Genomic DNA, 17394 nt, shown 5'->3' on the forward strand with positions numbered 1-17394 from the left:
TGATTTGATAAGCCATGGTATGCATTATATGTGAACTAATCCACTTTTTTATATTGTCTTGGGCCAGGTTCTGATATGTAAATATCAGTATGGCATTGGAAAATACATAAATGGCCACCTCTGGCTGATAAGTTGGACTTTCCTATAGTAAACTAATCTGCAGCAAAAGCAACATCCTTCACTCACAAGAGACAGAGGTATCAGCAGGGTTGGAGAAACCCCAAGGTTTGCAGAATGCAGAACACATTTTATCCAAGCATTTTGATGGCTGAAAGCCCTCTCCCTGGCAACCTTGAGATTATTGGTCTGGGTGTAGGTGATTGCTTTTGGAAGTTTTCCATTGTTTTTAGAAGGTTGCTTTTAACTGTTTTTTTAATGTTTTAATAGTATTGTGTTAGGATTGATGTGTTTGTCACCCTGGGCTCCCTTGCAGGAAGGGTGGAATATAAATTTAAGAAATAATAAATAAATAACAAAAACCGTAAGGGGCAGAAACCTTCTCCCCACCAACACCTCATTTAGGGTAGTGCGTTGCTCAGTGGGTATAGAATGGTTACTGTTTAAGTGGCACCAAAAACCAGAGAGGGGGTGTAGAATGGAGTGTCCTGGATGATGGCATAGTTGAATGGCTGGAACCCTGAACAGAAGTAATCCACACCACGTTTTTATTACAGGTCTTTAAAGAACATAAGAAGAGCCAAGCTGGATCCCATCAAAGGCCAATCTAGTCCAGCATCTTTTTCTCACAGGGACCAACCAGAAGCTTATGAGAAGCCCACAAACAGAACGTGAGTACAACAGAACTCTATCTATTTATTCTCCCCAGCATACTGCTTCTGATCTCGCAGGTAATACATATAGGTAGTGGAAATTGATTGTGATATCCTCCACCTATCTGTCTAATTCCCTTTGAAAACTGTCCCCATTGGTGGCCATTGCACTACAACCTGAAGTCGCAAATTCCAGAATTTAATTACATGCAGTGGGAAGAAGTACTTCCTTTTGTCTGCTCTGAATTTGCCAACATTTAGCATCTTTGGATGACCCTGAGTTCTACTTCCTCTAAACTATGCAGAACTCATGATTTGCTGCCCCCTGTTCTTGCAGTGGGATCACCTTGTGCAGCCAGCACTATGTTCCTGGAAAACAGAAGCTGCCAGTTGACTAATGTGAGGTCTCATGATTCTTCCCTCAGTCTCGTGAGACATCACCAGATCCCTTGCAGTCTCATTAGACTTCACAGGAGGCAGAGCCTACCTGACTTAAAAGCCATGGCCCTGCCATGATACCTGGTCATGATCCACACAATTTTACACACCTCTGTGTCTCCTCTTCCACACCTTTTTATTTCCAAAACTAAAAAGCTTCTTTTCTCATATGGAGAGTTGTTCTAGTCCCATTATAATGTTGGTTGCCTTTTTCTGAATCTTTTCAATGAGTCTACTGTGAGTATGACTTAGTTGGCTATAACCCTGAGTTTCTCCATCCTGAATAAGTTAGCAACATCTACCATTTACCTGCACCCAGATACCTTATGCTCAAGTTAAATAGCACTGGCCCCACTACAAATATTTCGGAGACCCCACTGTGTACTTCCCTCCATTAGGAACAAAGCAAATTGATAAAGCTCCTGACAAATCCATACAATGAAAACTTCTCCCAGTTCTTGGACATTGCAATTATCATAATGTTTTTATGCTTCAGGAAATGGTGACCTGGGAAATTACAGTGAAAGAAACATTATCTTTTCAGAATAAAACAAAAGCTTTAATTAATAAGACCTGCCAAAATGTTTGGATGCCGTTCAAATGAGAGATTGCTTCTCTTAAGCCACCTTCATATAACCAGCTCTGAGATGCTATTCATCCTTTATTTACCATCGCATGATCAATGCAAATGGAAGACACTGGGTGTGAAAAAATACTCAATTTTAAAAGAGAGATAGTTGAAGGATAGTTTTCAACGAACATTTCTGCATGATATTCACTACCAGGAATATCTTATTATGCACAATAGGACCCAAATGCCTCCACTCCTCCAAGGCCCCAAACTCTTCCCAATGCCACCATTTCACCCACCCAAAAGCCCTTGCACTCTTGCCCTGCTACCCCTTCTCTTTACCCAAACTTACCGGATGGCAATGTATTCTGATCAGAGGCTGTAACCCTGTTCACACATCCTTTCTACACTGAGATCAGTAGGCTACCCTTTTGAGCAAGCATGCATGGATTGGGCTAAAAAGATCATGATTCACAAACCATAGTCACTGGCACATGCATGCATAGTCTAGCTCCATCCCTAATTAAAGTTCAATAGGTTTAAAGTAGCTTGAATGTAAGTGTTTTGATTTAAGGGGTGTCTGGAGGTCATGATCTTTTTAACTTGATGAAAAGAGCTAAATCTCCAAATTACTGCATAAACCAGTGCAGGATAAGCGGGCATCTCAGTAGCTAGTAATTATTCATATTCTTTCATGTTAGCTGTGCTTTGACTTTAGAATACCGTTCAGATGAAAGAGTATTTCCACGCTTATAGACAAAGGGATATATTTATGTTGACTGTTCAAATGCACAGTCTTAAGGTTGGTTTTATATGAAATTAGAGGTCATTCTTGAAGCTAAATCTTAAATGCCCCTGAACAAATCCTTCCTGTTTTGCATAGAAATGGGTGATGAATACAAAGCCTCCAAAACTATCAGCTACTTGGAACTGCTTAAAATCAGGGATAAGCAGCAAATTATAGGTCAATGTTTAATGGCTGAGCTCAGATATATAATATGAACCAAAGGGTACCAGGCACTCAAGACATCAAATGTTAAAGGGTCCCTTTAAGACTCTTGTACAAATTGCCTCATGATTCTATGATCAGTAACAGATTTATAAGATTACAAGGAGTGTGGTTGCTGCTAAAATGCCACTATCTTTAGCCATTTACTATACTGGGAGGGGAAAGCCTGCTGGGTGCTGAAACAGGGGGGGAAAGGGATTTATTGTCTAGAAGCAAATGAAACAAAAATAGTTTTGTTGACTGTAGGGGGGAAATGCTGGACACAGCAGAACACCTGTCCTGTTACCACAACAGCCACTAAGGTCGGTGTGATGATGATGATGATGATGATGATTTATTTATATGCTGCCCATCTGACAAGGTTGCCCCAGCCACTCTGGGCTGCTCCCAACAAAATATTGAAAACACAATACAACATCAACCATTAAAAACTTCCCTGAACTCCAGGTGTCTTCTAAAAGTCAAATAGTTTTTTAACTGTTTGACATCTGATGGGAGGGTGTTCCACAGGGTGGGTGCCACTACCGAGAAGGCCCACTGTCTGATTTCCTGTAGCTTCATGTCTCATGGTGAGGGAACTGCCCTCGGAGCTGGACCTCAGTGTCCAGGTTGGACAATGGAGGTGGAGACACTCCTTCAGGTATACAGGGCCGAGGCCATCTACTACTTAAAGCAAGAATTGATGTACCAATACAATTCCACAACATCCATAACATTGAGCATGATTTTACCTTGTGCCATTTGGCACCTGATAGTGCATGATTTGTCATTCATGTGTAGCAGATCATCGTGCTTTCCTCCTCCCATGCCATCACAAATGTAATATTTCCTTTATTTAAAAGACTTTCAAAACACAGATTTCACAGACAAGTTGCAGTAATCACAGCTCTTTTTTTAAAAAAAAATACAGCCTAGCATAGCCAAAATATCAAGAACTAGCAGATTACAATGTATATTCTAAAACAGGAGCAACCCAAAAGTCACCTTCACTAAAAGTCAGTTGGAACAACTGGGCATCAAGGCTTCTTTTTGAAAGCCAGTACTGAGGGGGCCAATAGCTCATTCCGAGGGAGGGAGAAGTTTGCCTTGGTGTGGATAAATGTTTGCTATGTGGAAACAGAGCAAATGAGAAGGTAATTTGTTTATCCTTTATACACTGAATGTGTATATTTAGCACATTTATCATTTAAAAATAATCTTATTATAAAGCATCTGGACAACATCTGTCTAGTGGGAAGGAAAAAGAATGGTGGAGACAGGGCAAAGACATCATCACGGCCTGCTCTGGGCAGACTGCCCCCTCTCCCCAAAGGGCCAACTTCATGTTTTATATCATTTATTTGTTTTAGTATTTTAAAATTGTAAATTGCTTTGGCAGAAAACCCGTCGGTATATAAATACAATAATTAAATAAACGAACACAGGCAGATGTAAGAGTAAAATCCAGCCATGTTTAGATTTCATTGTCTGGATCTTAAAATTCAGCATAAGTTTATTACTTAATATTCTGTGTCCCATTGATTGAGAACTTATTTTAATTTATTAAAAACGTTAATCGTTGCAGTTGAAGAAGTTTTGCTTTCTATTGGCATATGCACTTTTATTAGTAGATAATGCTGGCTGGAAGGAGGTTACTGAGGTAGTGCAATATAATTCTGGATGCATTCTGCCCTCAAATTCAGCCTTGGTTAGGGTAAATACTATTTTTGCACCAAAAGAATTACACGACATAATAAACTGGTTTGTGGAAGATGTAGAAAATCTGCAGACTTGCCAAATGTCTTATGTACAGAAATTAATAATCAGGGGGAAATGATTGAATTGCTTATTCAACATTGCCCTAAGTATTCAGTATTTCTATTTATAACTGCTAGAAAAGGAAAATATTTTACTATGCAATACTGTTTGCAGCACAATCCTATACATCCTATTCATGTCTATACATGTCTATTCAAAAGTCCCATTGTGTTCAATGGGGCTTACTCCCAGAGATGTGTAAAGAATCGCAGCTTAAGATGGTTTAGAAGGGAATTTGCTAAATGAAAATTAGGGTCATTTGGCCACAAATGTGGACTTTTAGATCTCTGGAACATTAAATCTCCCAAGAATGTATTCCCTTAATCCCTTTCACCCATTTGCAAAGTATTTATAGTTTCCAAAAGCTCTTGGTCTGTTTTACTTCTTCTTGATGATCACCAATAGTCTGCCTGTTCCATCTAATAAATCACCTCCCCCAGTGGATATGTAGTTTGGCGATATACTTTATGGCAACAGGAGATGGCAAGCAACAGATGAAGGAAGAAGAGGAAAGCAGGCAATAATACTGAAAGAAGAGTAATAAAACAGGAGAGAACAAAAAAAGTGTGGAGGGAATGCTAGAGAAGACATTGCTAGATTTAAGAATTGGTTTTAGATGTTTAACATGGAACCTGTGGCATTTGCTTGGTGAAATAACAAAGAATGTGCTATCTCAGAGAAGAATTGTATATTCTCACTACTGGTGTGTCTGTGTGTCTGTGTGTCTGTGTGTTTAATTTTCACTTTTGTTTGGGAATGTGAATTCGAAACAATATTTGGCTTTGAAAATTACTGAACAAAATGCTGTTTTCAGTTAATTTTGTGTGTTGATTGCACTGAGTTCCAGCCTTGGAACACCCCATGTCAACAGTTGGTGCCTGAAGTGTGTAAGGTGCCCGTTCACATGGTTCTGGAGTTATAATGTGACAGTTGTAGAGACACTACAGCCATCTGTGCAGGCTAGTAACATCTTCGGTCCATGCAGTGCTGGCTACTAGATTTCTCTGTTCAGGCACAGCATTCCAGTGGAGACTGATCCATTTGGACAAAGGGGAACTGCCCCACAAAACTCAGACTTCCCCTGGCCAGCCCACCTGCCTTCCTTTTTATTTATAACCACTCCAAGGTATGGCACTCACCATCAGCAGCCTTCCACTTAGGCTCAGTGTTGCCCTTCTTGAAAGCAGAAAGGAGGATAAGAACAAAACTAGAATAAATTGGTTCCCCTGTCATTGGCTCTGGCTCTTCCTATCATTGGTCTGCCTGCCTTATACCCTACCAAGCCCAGTGAACACCACCCATCATTGATTATGACCTCTGCACTACATGAACTGGACTCTCCTCACCCAAGACTGCAGCTGATAACCGGTTCCCCATAAGAACACAAGCCATACTGGATTGGAGCAAATATCCATTTAGCCTCTGTCTCAGTAGTGGTCTGCAATCTATCTCCAGGAAATATGTAAGTGGAGCATGACAATGGTAGTGGTGGTAGATGTCCCATGTTGTTTGAGTCTAGTCTCTTTTAATATGAAATATATATTACTATATCCGAGTATGGAAGTTTCACTGAGCTATCAGAGCTCGAAAATATCCATAGATCTACCTTCCATGAATTTGCATTATATTTTTTAAAACCTATCTAACGTGGCCACAACACCCAGTGGTTGGGGCATTCCACAGGTTAATTATGTACTGTATGGATGGCTCTTTCCTTGAGTTTGTCTTCAAACTACCCTCAATGAGTTTGTCCTCATCAGTGCCACTCATTGGTGGCCGTGGTCTGAAAATATAGCACAAATTATTTTTATTTATTAATTTTTTAAATCACACTATCCCTCCCTTAGTCCCAGCATAGACTGAAACTGAGATATATCCTATTTTAGAATGTGTATTTTAATTGCAGGACATTTTAGAGAGATATACAGGTTAGAAATCTTAGTGCCCATCTCAGATTAAATATATTAACTCCAAGGTCACCACGGAAGCATTGTTTAAAAGGTTTAAACCAACATCCCAAGGAGACTCATTTCAATCTCAATGAAATTCTGCACAAGCAGAACTGTGCCTTATTTGTAATGCCTGGTGGGGCACTTAAAGCTTCCATTGTTTATGAAGTAGTCCAGTGTAAGTAATTTGCTTGGGTAAGAGATCTATGGCGTGGAGGTTAAAGGTCTTGCTGGCCTGTGACTCAGAAACAAGAAATGCTCCCGCTTTGTGTGTACATAAAGTTTGGCCACTTCAAATCCTTTTGAGTAATCATTCACGTGCCTGTGCTTCTGGAGTTTTGCGGCATCTCGTAAGAATTGTTCCCCGTCGCTCCTTTTTAAGAGCCCCTCACAGAGGCTCTTGCGCCTTTCAAGATGCAGTAATGTGGAAATAAATGCCATGTTTAGCTTAGCATTTCGGATCTCTGAGGTAAATGATATGCTGATTAATGTTGGCAAGGGCCCCGATGGGTTAGGTAATCAAGCAGTAGCCCAGTCCATTCTCGGATCGCAGGCAGCATTTATTTTGAAACGGCAATAATAAATAAAGAGGAAGAATGATTCGTCTATAAAATCTCTATGGTTGCCACATTTTGGAAGCTCAGGAATCACATTATCCTGGGGAGATAATTGTAAAAGCAGCAATAAAAAAAAGAAAAACCTGATCTGAGTAATTGCAGCCATCCTTTTACAAGCAAAGTTATGTCCTCTGACATCTAAACTATCACATATCACCCTCAACACATCTGCTGGAAGATGCAAGGCAGAGTATCATTTGAAATGTACTCTTTACATGTGAGCATGGGTTGGATTGTCTTTGTTGAGGTAATAGCATCCACTCTTGCATCTGAAGAAGTGGATGACAGCCCAGTAAGGCTTTGTGTATATTACCAGTTTAAAACACAGCTATGCCTTTATTTTTCTCAATTTGGATTAGAATTTTTTTTTTTTTTGTGGGGGGGATGCTGCAAAACACAGCATTCCATATATATTTAGAAATCTTTGAGATGACACAAGACTCTTTGTTGTTCTACAACAGTCTAATATAATTACATTCTGAAAATTCTCACTCTTGGTATTCAAACTTACTGAGCAATCCTATGTTTGTTACCTGAAAGAATTGACTCCCAAGTACATGTACATAGAACTGCAGTCTTATTCACTACCTCATTGGAGTTGTTCAGTAAAAAAACCAAGGCTCTTAGTCCCCCGTCCCCCCTGCTTTCCTTATCTTACATATCACTTTGACTCAGATTCAGAGATTGCTTAATTATAGCATGCAGGAACCTATTACTTGTAGCCTCAATACTAGCTCTGATTCAGGCTCTTTCCTAGTCACATATGACAAGTTTCCCATTTTGATGCAAAACACATGCTATTTAAGATGGACTTTGCTCGCTCTCACTTTTAAAATTAATGCATTTTATTAATAATTTTAATACAAAAGTAAACAGAATTGAAACTATTGTTCCAGTACATGTGGGGTGTGGAGTATTTGTCCAATTTGTCCAATTAACACTATTGTCTTTTGTGACAATATATATAACAAGTTCAACAAGATTTTTGACTTTTTTCTTTCTCTCTCGCATTATTACCCATAAGAGTTGGTTGCATCAGCATCATTGAGAGGTCCCATCATTGCTGTAGAGTAATGAGAAAAGTTGTGGTGTGTTTTCTTTAATGTGGCAGGGTACCTACATAGGCAATTTGGGAGGGCCAAAGAAACTATGTGAGTCCTAACATCAGCATTGTATAGCATTAATGTTGTTAACCAACTATGATAATTTCCCCAAGATTCTGCAGCCCTTTGTATGAGTATAAAGGCCCATTGGTCTTCAACCACTGCATTGTCACCCCAAACTAGATGGAATAAAAAGTAAGGTGAAATAGAGAAATGGAAGGAAGGAAGGAATTTCAATAATGCTCCCAAGGCAGTTTAGCGCATCACTTGAAATAATTAACATATCACCGTAATAAAATATCAGTAAAACAGTAGCACACAATTTTTTAAATTGTAAATTAAAAGCAAATTCCATTTAGCAAGTTGAGATTAAGCTCTAGGTCTAAAAATGTATTAAACAATACTGCATTCAGCTTTTGCATGTAGTTCTGGGCTGACACAGAGAGCATTGTCATAGTCAGAGGTGAGTTGAGAACTCATCACGCCTGTGCTACTCTGATACATGGACACTATTCTTGGCCATCACCATAAACTGGCTTTGTCCTAAGGTTATAAAAATAAATTATATCTGCAACTTTGTCCCCCCCCTCCTGCCCCACAAATATTAACAACAGCTTGAAAACTCATCTCACTCAGTTTCAGATGTTGTGTAATGTTCTTTCAGTGCAGGGAAAGAAGCACAAACACTTCTACTAATGCTTCCTGTGGAACATAAAAAGTAGGGAGCAATCTTCAGATATGTCTGGAGGAGGGAACACATCCTCCCCATGGAAGATGCAGTGCTTGCAGCTAAAAACTTTATAAAATGATGCCAGAGAAAACTGAAACATGGAACAAATAAGCATTCAATGGCTACTGCCTTAGGCTTCAATTATATGCTGTATTGCCTACTTCTCCCTACGCACCTCCTGGGTTCCTACTGCCATTGCACAGGAGATGAGCCACTCTCCACTTGAAACAATTCATTCCAATTGCACCTCTTCTCCCCATTTACTGCACTATATATCTCAAGCAACTGTATGCCTCTAAGACTGCTTAAATGAATACATATTAGCTAAACATCCCTTTTAAGCTGAGTCTTGGACATGGGGCTCGTCCACAGGGAAACCCCACTCTTTGCTGCTGAATCAGAGCAAACATCAGTTGAGTTTTCCAAGGATTGACATTTGCTTGGATTCAGTGGAAAAAAAGTGTGTTTCCCCAGGGAAAGCAGCAGGGCAAATTGAAAACCATTCAGACCCATGCCTACAAAGTATGAGACAAGTGGAAAACCTTTTGGATCCATGCTTTCTAGGTACTGGATAAGCAGAAGGGTGGATGGGCCCATGGAAATTGTCATGTTGCAGTTCACCCAATCCACTGGTTGTGAATTTAATTCATGGTAGATAATTTGATGGCTAAACATACTGGCCATGGCAACCTTAAAGGTAACAACTGTGAATGTATGTGATTGCTTTTAGATGTTTCTAGATATGTTAAATTCCTTCAAACATTTTTAAGTGTTTTAAATATGTTACTGTATTGTTCAAGCTCCTGCCAACCTAGCAGTTCAATAGCACGCAGTGCAAGTAGATAAATAGGGCGGGAAGGTAAGCGGCGTTTCCATGTGCTGCTCTGGTTCACCAGAAGCAGCTTAGTCATGCTGGCCACATGACACAGAAGCTGTACGCTGGTTCCCTCGACCAGTAAAGTGAGATGAGCGCTGCAACCCCAGAGTTGTCCGTGACTGGACCTAAAGGTCAGGGCTCCCTTTACATTTACCTTTATTGTTCAAGCATTTTGATTTTCACAGGCCTGGGATCCTTTGGGAAGAAGAATGGAGTTGAAATTTAATAAAGAAATCAATAATAGTATTTGAGGATATAAAAGAAACAAAACGTGAAAGTCATACAGCATAAAATACTCTTTCTTGCTAACCAGTATCACATTAGCATTTGCGAACGTATTTTTTCCGCAAAAAATACTCAAGAGCTTCCTGGAGGACTTTGAATCATTAAGACCAATTCTAAACCCAATTTTGATGAAGTTGGTCTCATTGAAATAGGTGGGACTTACTTTTGAGTAAACATGCTTTAGATTATACTGCAGGTCATTTGTCAGATACACCATAACCAGTCACATTTTAGTCTGAAGTAATCTTATCCACTCTAGCTTTCAAGTAATTCTTTTGGGTCTCTAGGTTATTCCCAGATGTTGCTGGACAACAACTTCCATCATTTCTGAACATTTGGAATGATGATAGTTGTAATTCAACAACATCTGAGTAAGGACACTAAGTTAAGGCAAGCCAGTTGAGACCCTGATACTCCAACAACATAAACATGGTAGATATAAAGACTAGTGGCTTATTTAACTCCCTTTCAGCAATAGCAGGTCTATGCTTAAATGTGTAAAACTGTGCGTTTACCAAACCCTTATGCAGTAGTTTGTCGTTCCATTGACCTCACTGGGAATTAAATGTAGTCCTTAGAGAGGAAGTGCTGAAACTGTGCTGCTATAACAGTGAAAACAGGGCATAAATTATTCTACTGAAATATAGAATGTCCTTCTGTCAATACACATATTGTAAAATGTCTATAAAAAGTCAGCTGTTTGTTTATTACTGACACATGGCTTGGATTAAGGCAAAGGCTACCTCCCCAATGGCTTGCAATAATATTCCAAAGATCATTCGCAGCAGACACTGCAGTTTAAAAATAGCTACATGAACTTTTTTCTGTCTAAAGAATATTCTAAAACTGATTTGAAGGCCATTTCTTAGGTTATTATGTTACATGTCTTTGAGACTAACCCAGACTTCTCTAACTTTGCTGGAAACAAGTTACAAGAAAATACTACATGCTGTTCCCACCCACCCCCATTGCAATTCTAAAGGGAATTTATCTTCAAAATAAAGCTCCATTTAGGCACCAAACCCTATAGAAGTCATCCAAGTCAATGGTAGCAATTCTCAGACCTCTTGTTCCAAAGCAATTCTGCTGACTCAAATGAGGCCATGCTGGAGTAAATGGTTCAAAGTGTCTAAATAGTGTGGCTTGTTTTATATTCAGAGATTCACCACTGCAGCTACATTTCACTGGTTCACATGCCAGAAGGAAGCAGGCAGCAAAGAGACACAGCCAAGCAAGAAAGCTCTGGAGGTCAGCAGTAGGTCTTTAACTAAGATGTGGATCAAAGGAGTTGCCCAGCTAAATTGACTTCCAGTGAATGCACTGCCATTCCATAAGTCTTCTGCTTAACAAGGTCAAAGAAGAACTTTTTAAAAAGGAAGATGTGGGTTATAATATTGGCATGGTTTCATTAGATTCTTGGCTTAGCTCCCCTGCTTCATGTAAAGAACATAAATTCCTCATGTAAAGAAAAGTCATTCTGGTAACAATAGAGCAAGCCTTCAATGTGCCTCATCATGTATAGGCTTTACTTAACAAACTTCTCTAGTAGGAAGAAATTGAAACTATAATGCCTAACTGTGCCAAGTTGGGAGAAGAGCACTATATACAATTTCCCAGTGTACAGGATTGAACTTGATTTTGAATCAAGAATTATGACTTGCCAGCACCAGCAGCTGGCATTTCACTACTATGGTTTCTTTCACATAATGTAAATGGGGGGGGGGGATACATTTTTTGTAAATCAGCACTTTGGTGCAGAGAAATGTTTCAATGTGAAATATGACTCTGAATCCTGGAGGCACTCTGGGTGGGTAGTTCCTGAATCCAGATAATTGGTCTATTATCTGCTTTGGATGGGGTCATACTTCTCCTGAAAAAACAGGCTCACTGTCGGTGGGTGTTTCTGGCAGTGGCGTAGCGTGGGTTGTCAGCACCCGGGGCAAGGCAAGTAATTTGCACCCCCTAACTCGTGGATTTGCGCCCCCTAACCCGTGGATTTGCCCTAACCCCAGATGTTGCGCCCGGTGCAGCCAGCCCCCCCTGCACCCCCCACGCTATGCCACTGGTTTCTGGGTCCATCTTTGTCCAAGAAGAGGACCAGCTGACCTCATTATCTAGGGGTGCCTTTTACCAGCTTTGGCTGAATTACATACTGTGATTATTCTGCAGAGGAAACATTCACTAGACCACCACAAACCAACCCTCCCCTCCCCAAGAGCTTCTATCTATATCATGATGAGGTCTTTGGGGGGGGGATATGGAAGGCACAGCAATGAAAAATGGGATATTCTTACAGGGCTTAACTATACACTAGCCCTTTGGGAGGGGATAGAGTGACTCCTGTAAATGAACACTAAGACATACCCTGTTGAATGACCTTTTTACTCAATGCCACTTCCATTGATTCATATGAATATAGCCATACAGTGGTTGTGCATTCTTCTGAGAAGTCCCCCTGAGTTCAGTGGGACTTATCTTCAAGTATCTATGGTTCATCCAGCCCAGTACTATCTAGCTGACTGGTAACAGTTCTAAAAGGTCCCCAACAGAGGTCTTTTGCTATACAGAGAACTTTTGAGATTGAACCTGAGACCCTAAAAAGCAAAGCACACATTCTGTTATTTTTATTACCAGCACTTAATTTCTGCCCCATTGCCTTCTCTTTATACTTCAACTGGAATTTCCCATGCAACAGAACTAACAACTGCACTGATTCTGAATTATGCTTAGGATTTATATTTTTTTAAAAAAAATAATCATGTGGAAATGTTAAGTCCTAATTACACTACATGCTTGTCATCCTAAGATATGCTTTGGTGTACTGCAAAGCCAGTACTAAGACAATTGCAATGCCAGCAGTTCCAATGTCAATCCTGGAACATTGCTTTGTGGAAGCACATAAAATGCACTTATTTATTAGCATAGCAAATCTTTGGCTAATGCCAGAAGCAAACAAATATATAGAGCTAAAATGAATATGTAAGGAAAGAAGACATATTGGTCATCTTGCTACAATCCTGTTAATGTGGCACACTAGCATCTAAGGAAAGAAAGAAAATCTCATATTGTGAATGTGCATGAAGCATACCTCTAAGAATATAAGATAAAAGAATTAGCAATGAAATTTGCAGAGTAAATCTGACTTTTTATCTTTGTTCTTGTATCACGTTGATGGATAGTTGAATAATATGATACCATTTATATAAAAGCAAAACATAAAATAAGCTGCACAATGGCCAATTGTATATAAGACACTAATCAAATTTTAACTAGCTGAAACAAATTACTTCCACGTATCTGAAAAGGAAGCCTTATTTCAAAATACTATATTTCTATCTAAAACATTCATTTAATGGGAATCCAAAATGGTCAGAAACTATTAACATGATTAAGTGTGAGTCCAAAATTGTATTCACTTTTTAATAAGAGAGTCATCTCAATCTGGAATTTCCACAGTTGCTAAGAAGCCTTTTCTTTATTTGGTGGCCACAGTAACTATTACACCAATAGAGTTGGTTCTATTGTATTTGCTGTTCTTAAAACAACAACAACAACAAAACACATTGGAATATAAGATATTCTGTTTAAAGCACATTTAAACAAACCAGGAGTGTAAAGCTGCCTGGGAAAATGAGATTTAAGTGTCTAGAAAACTAGATTAGCCTTCTCTACTTGATCTTTGGTGAAATAAAGTTGAACTGAGATGTTTCAAAGCTGACAGGTCCTGGTGAATTCCATTTTAACTTTGCATTAATGAATCGGAGAGCAGAGGCCATGGGCCCTGTAGCCTTTTTATTGTTCCATGGTTCCACTGAGTTGAGTCTTATGTGAGAATTTCTATTACATATGTCTACCAAAGAGCTAAGGCCTCACTAATCGCTTTGCAGTTTATAATGGCCTTCTGCCAATCCTATCGACTCCTTCTGGTTATTGGAGAGACTCAAGTCCTTGTGATTAATAGCATGTGACATTTGGTTTTTAAAAAAATCAAGAAAAAAATAAAGACACATACAACTGGATCACAATAGAGAAATCTTCTAAGTATGTAATTCATTTAAACTATTTAAATACTGCAGCCTGTATGTGAAACCCTTCTAGTCTTGAAAAAGTCCCATTAGGACTGGAGTCTTATAGTACTTCATAATGCAGTACTGATTATACTTTAATGAGGATGAGGATGATGATACTGTTCCATATAAATATATTTCACCCATTACAAAGCAATAACACCCTTCCTTTGACTGAATTTATTTTGTTTTATGCACAATCCAAAACAGTTATGAGTAAATAAATAAGTATAAACCGTTCTCTACTAATTTTTCCAAATCAAGTCAACGCTGAAAATGTCAGTGGTATAAAAATTATGGTTTTCATCCATGATCCTCAGTTATTGATACATTTTTGTGCTACTCTTCTGAAGAGGGTTGGGAAGTGTCTGTCATTAACCTCCTAGCATTCTCCCACTGAATTTCTGCTTAGCCCCTCTAGCCAATGATATTATTATTGGCTTAAGTCCAAGTATTCTGTCTTACATGATTTGTGGATGGAACTTTAAGTCATGTTGTTACTTTAGACACAAAAACAAATGGGTTCTATAGGTGACTATATAACTATGAAGATTACGTCCCAGTGGTTTATTAGATTCTAGGGAAAGTCCATAATTTATGTTTGGTTTTATTTTATGCCTAGGTGTACAACAGCTTGCTTCCCAGCCACCCATCTTCTTTAGTTTCTTCATTGCACTTTGTCAGCATCTGACATGTAAAATCAGTCAACCTTGTATTTCTTGTCAGGCAATAAACCACTGTTTCTCATTAGGTTTTTAATTACACACAACACAAAACACGCAACCCTGAAGAAGATGAAGCAATTTTCCTGTTGGTTAATGTAACAGCTAGAAAATGTGCTGTGTTCTAAATAGAGCTCTGTATCCACAACAATAAGCAGCGTTTAACTTTCCAGCCAGTTAAAAGGTAATCACATAATTTTCTTTTTTTATTATTCACTTTCACCAATGTAAGCGATATATTAATAACTTTAACTAGACTGCACTGCTTATTCTCAGTCCCGACAACTAATAACTAATTGTCAGCTCATATCCTAACCGGAAAGACTGCATTTCCTCTTCCAAACTTGCCCGGGTTCTGAGATGTTTGGAAGAAGACCTTCTCTTGGTCCCGCCACCCTCACAGCCATGCTAAGTAGGGACACAGGAGAGGGCCTTCTCATTGGCTGCTCCCAGACTTTAGAACTCCCTCCCTAGAGAAGTTCAACTGGCTCCCTCCTTGTTGTCCTTCCACCAGCAGATGAAGACCTTCTTGTTCCAGCCGCTTATGGGAACTGGCTGCTTTTAAAGAAAGGGCTGGTGGCGTGCTGTTTTCATTATCATGATCTGCATGTTTTTAATAGATTTCAGATAACTAGGAAATTGGAATCCGTTTGGTATTGCAGAAGATACTTAGGATTTCCAGATGCAAAAGAGTACTATGTTTGCTCAGAGTACATCCGTTGAGTGAATTTGACTAAGTTAGGTCTATTAATGCTAATGGGTCTACTCTGAGTAAAACTTTGCTGAATACCTCCCATGGTTCCAACATCTATTATAGTTGTGTAGAAAAGGGGGTTTCAACAGATCTTGCTTGCATGACAAGCTATACCTGCTGAATTCCCCTCATCTACATACCTATGAAAAGTGGGAGAGCACTGTCCCCTCTTGCATCAGGCCACCCTAGAACTATATTGGTGAACTGGAGAAAAATATTAAACCCATCCCAATTCTCCATTTTCGCAGTAAGCCTCCTTCTCTGTTTCTGTTAACAACTATGCCCTCTTCTCTCCAAGAAGGTCAAAGGTTAAATATCTTCTTAGATTTTTTTTATTGCTTCTTCATTGTTTTACTACTGCTTTTTAAAAGCTATTAAGCTGATATCAGTAAAATTACAACAGTTTAGTTTAGCACTTCAGGGCAGAGAAAAGGAATCTCATATAAGGTCAAGTTATCAAGCCAACCTGAAAGAATTAACAGTGTTTTTCATAAACGCAACACTGCATACATCAAACAAAACAGCTCAGGGGCTATGGATTTTTTCCCTCTAGTGTTGAATTCGGCAGTAAGTGGACAGACAAGGAATACATTTATTAAAAAAGAAAAAGAAAAAACCCCATGGTATTTCATTCACAGTTCTGTCTGACCTTGAAATGTGGAGCAAAGTCGTTAAGGTTTTCCTCCCCTCTACTACCCAGTAGGACTACTAAATATAATCTATTATTACCATACATGGTGTAATGAAAAAGCAAAATGTATTTCCATTTTAGGCCACATCCCTTGTCATTTTATGCCTTCTTCATGTAGCTCCATATACCGGTACATCAATAAAAAACACTTTCATATGCCTTCAGTGTTTTCTTACAGCAGTATTTTTTCCCTAATCTCAAGCCCCTTTAAAATTAAGTCTGCTGTAAACAGATGCAGTTCAGCTTTGTATTTTTGAAGGGACTAGAATCTTAAAAGGGACAGATACTCACAATTACGTGAAATTGACAGGAGCAGCACTGAATTGAAAGACGGAGAACAGTGCTCCACCACATTATATAGAATGCCATGCCCCTTTAACTCATATTCTATACGCTGTTCTCTGCCAAAATTTACACAAACACAAATATTTCTCAGTCCAAACAAACCTCCTAAACAATACCCAGTCCAAGAGTCTGTTCAGCATGCCCAACTTTTGAAGCTGGAGTCAGTGAGGGCCCCACGCTCCCCGGCCAGGTGGAGAATGGCCTGCAAGGTCTTCCGAGACTCACAACCAAGAGCTTGTACTTAAAGAACCAGTCACACACATATGGCATCCCAGTTTGGTGTGGACTCTACACTCCAGCATACTTAAGCCTATTGACTATTCCCACTATGCATTTGACATTACAATTTACCTCTAACTGATTTGTTCACATTAAGTGAACAATAAGCTCAAGCATGGAAAAAGGATTTAGGAAATGTTAAATAGGGTCGAATTTTTCTTCTAAGAATCTAAACACTATATTAACCAATATTGACAATAGTCATGTAGGCGATGACATAATCTGCTCAGCTGCTTTGGCACAGACTGTATAAGATTTCATGTTTTCGTTTGCAGAACGGTTAGCTTATTTCCTGCCATTCCTTTTGTATTTCGTCCGTGAACCACAGAACAGGAGTCAGAGTATTAGCTCATTACATTTTTATGAAGCCTAAGGTGTGGGATCATTAGT

The sequence above is a fragment of the Podarcis raffonei genome, chromosome 9 (genome assembly GCF_027172205.1).
Source record: "Podarcis raffonei isolate rPodRaf1 chromosome 9, rPodRaf1.pri, whole genome shotgun sequence".
Classification (NCBI taxonomy): domain Eukaryota; kingdom Metazoa; phylum Chordata; class Lepidosauria; order Squamata; family Lacertidae; genus Podarcis; species Podarcis raffonei.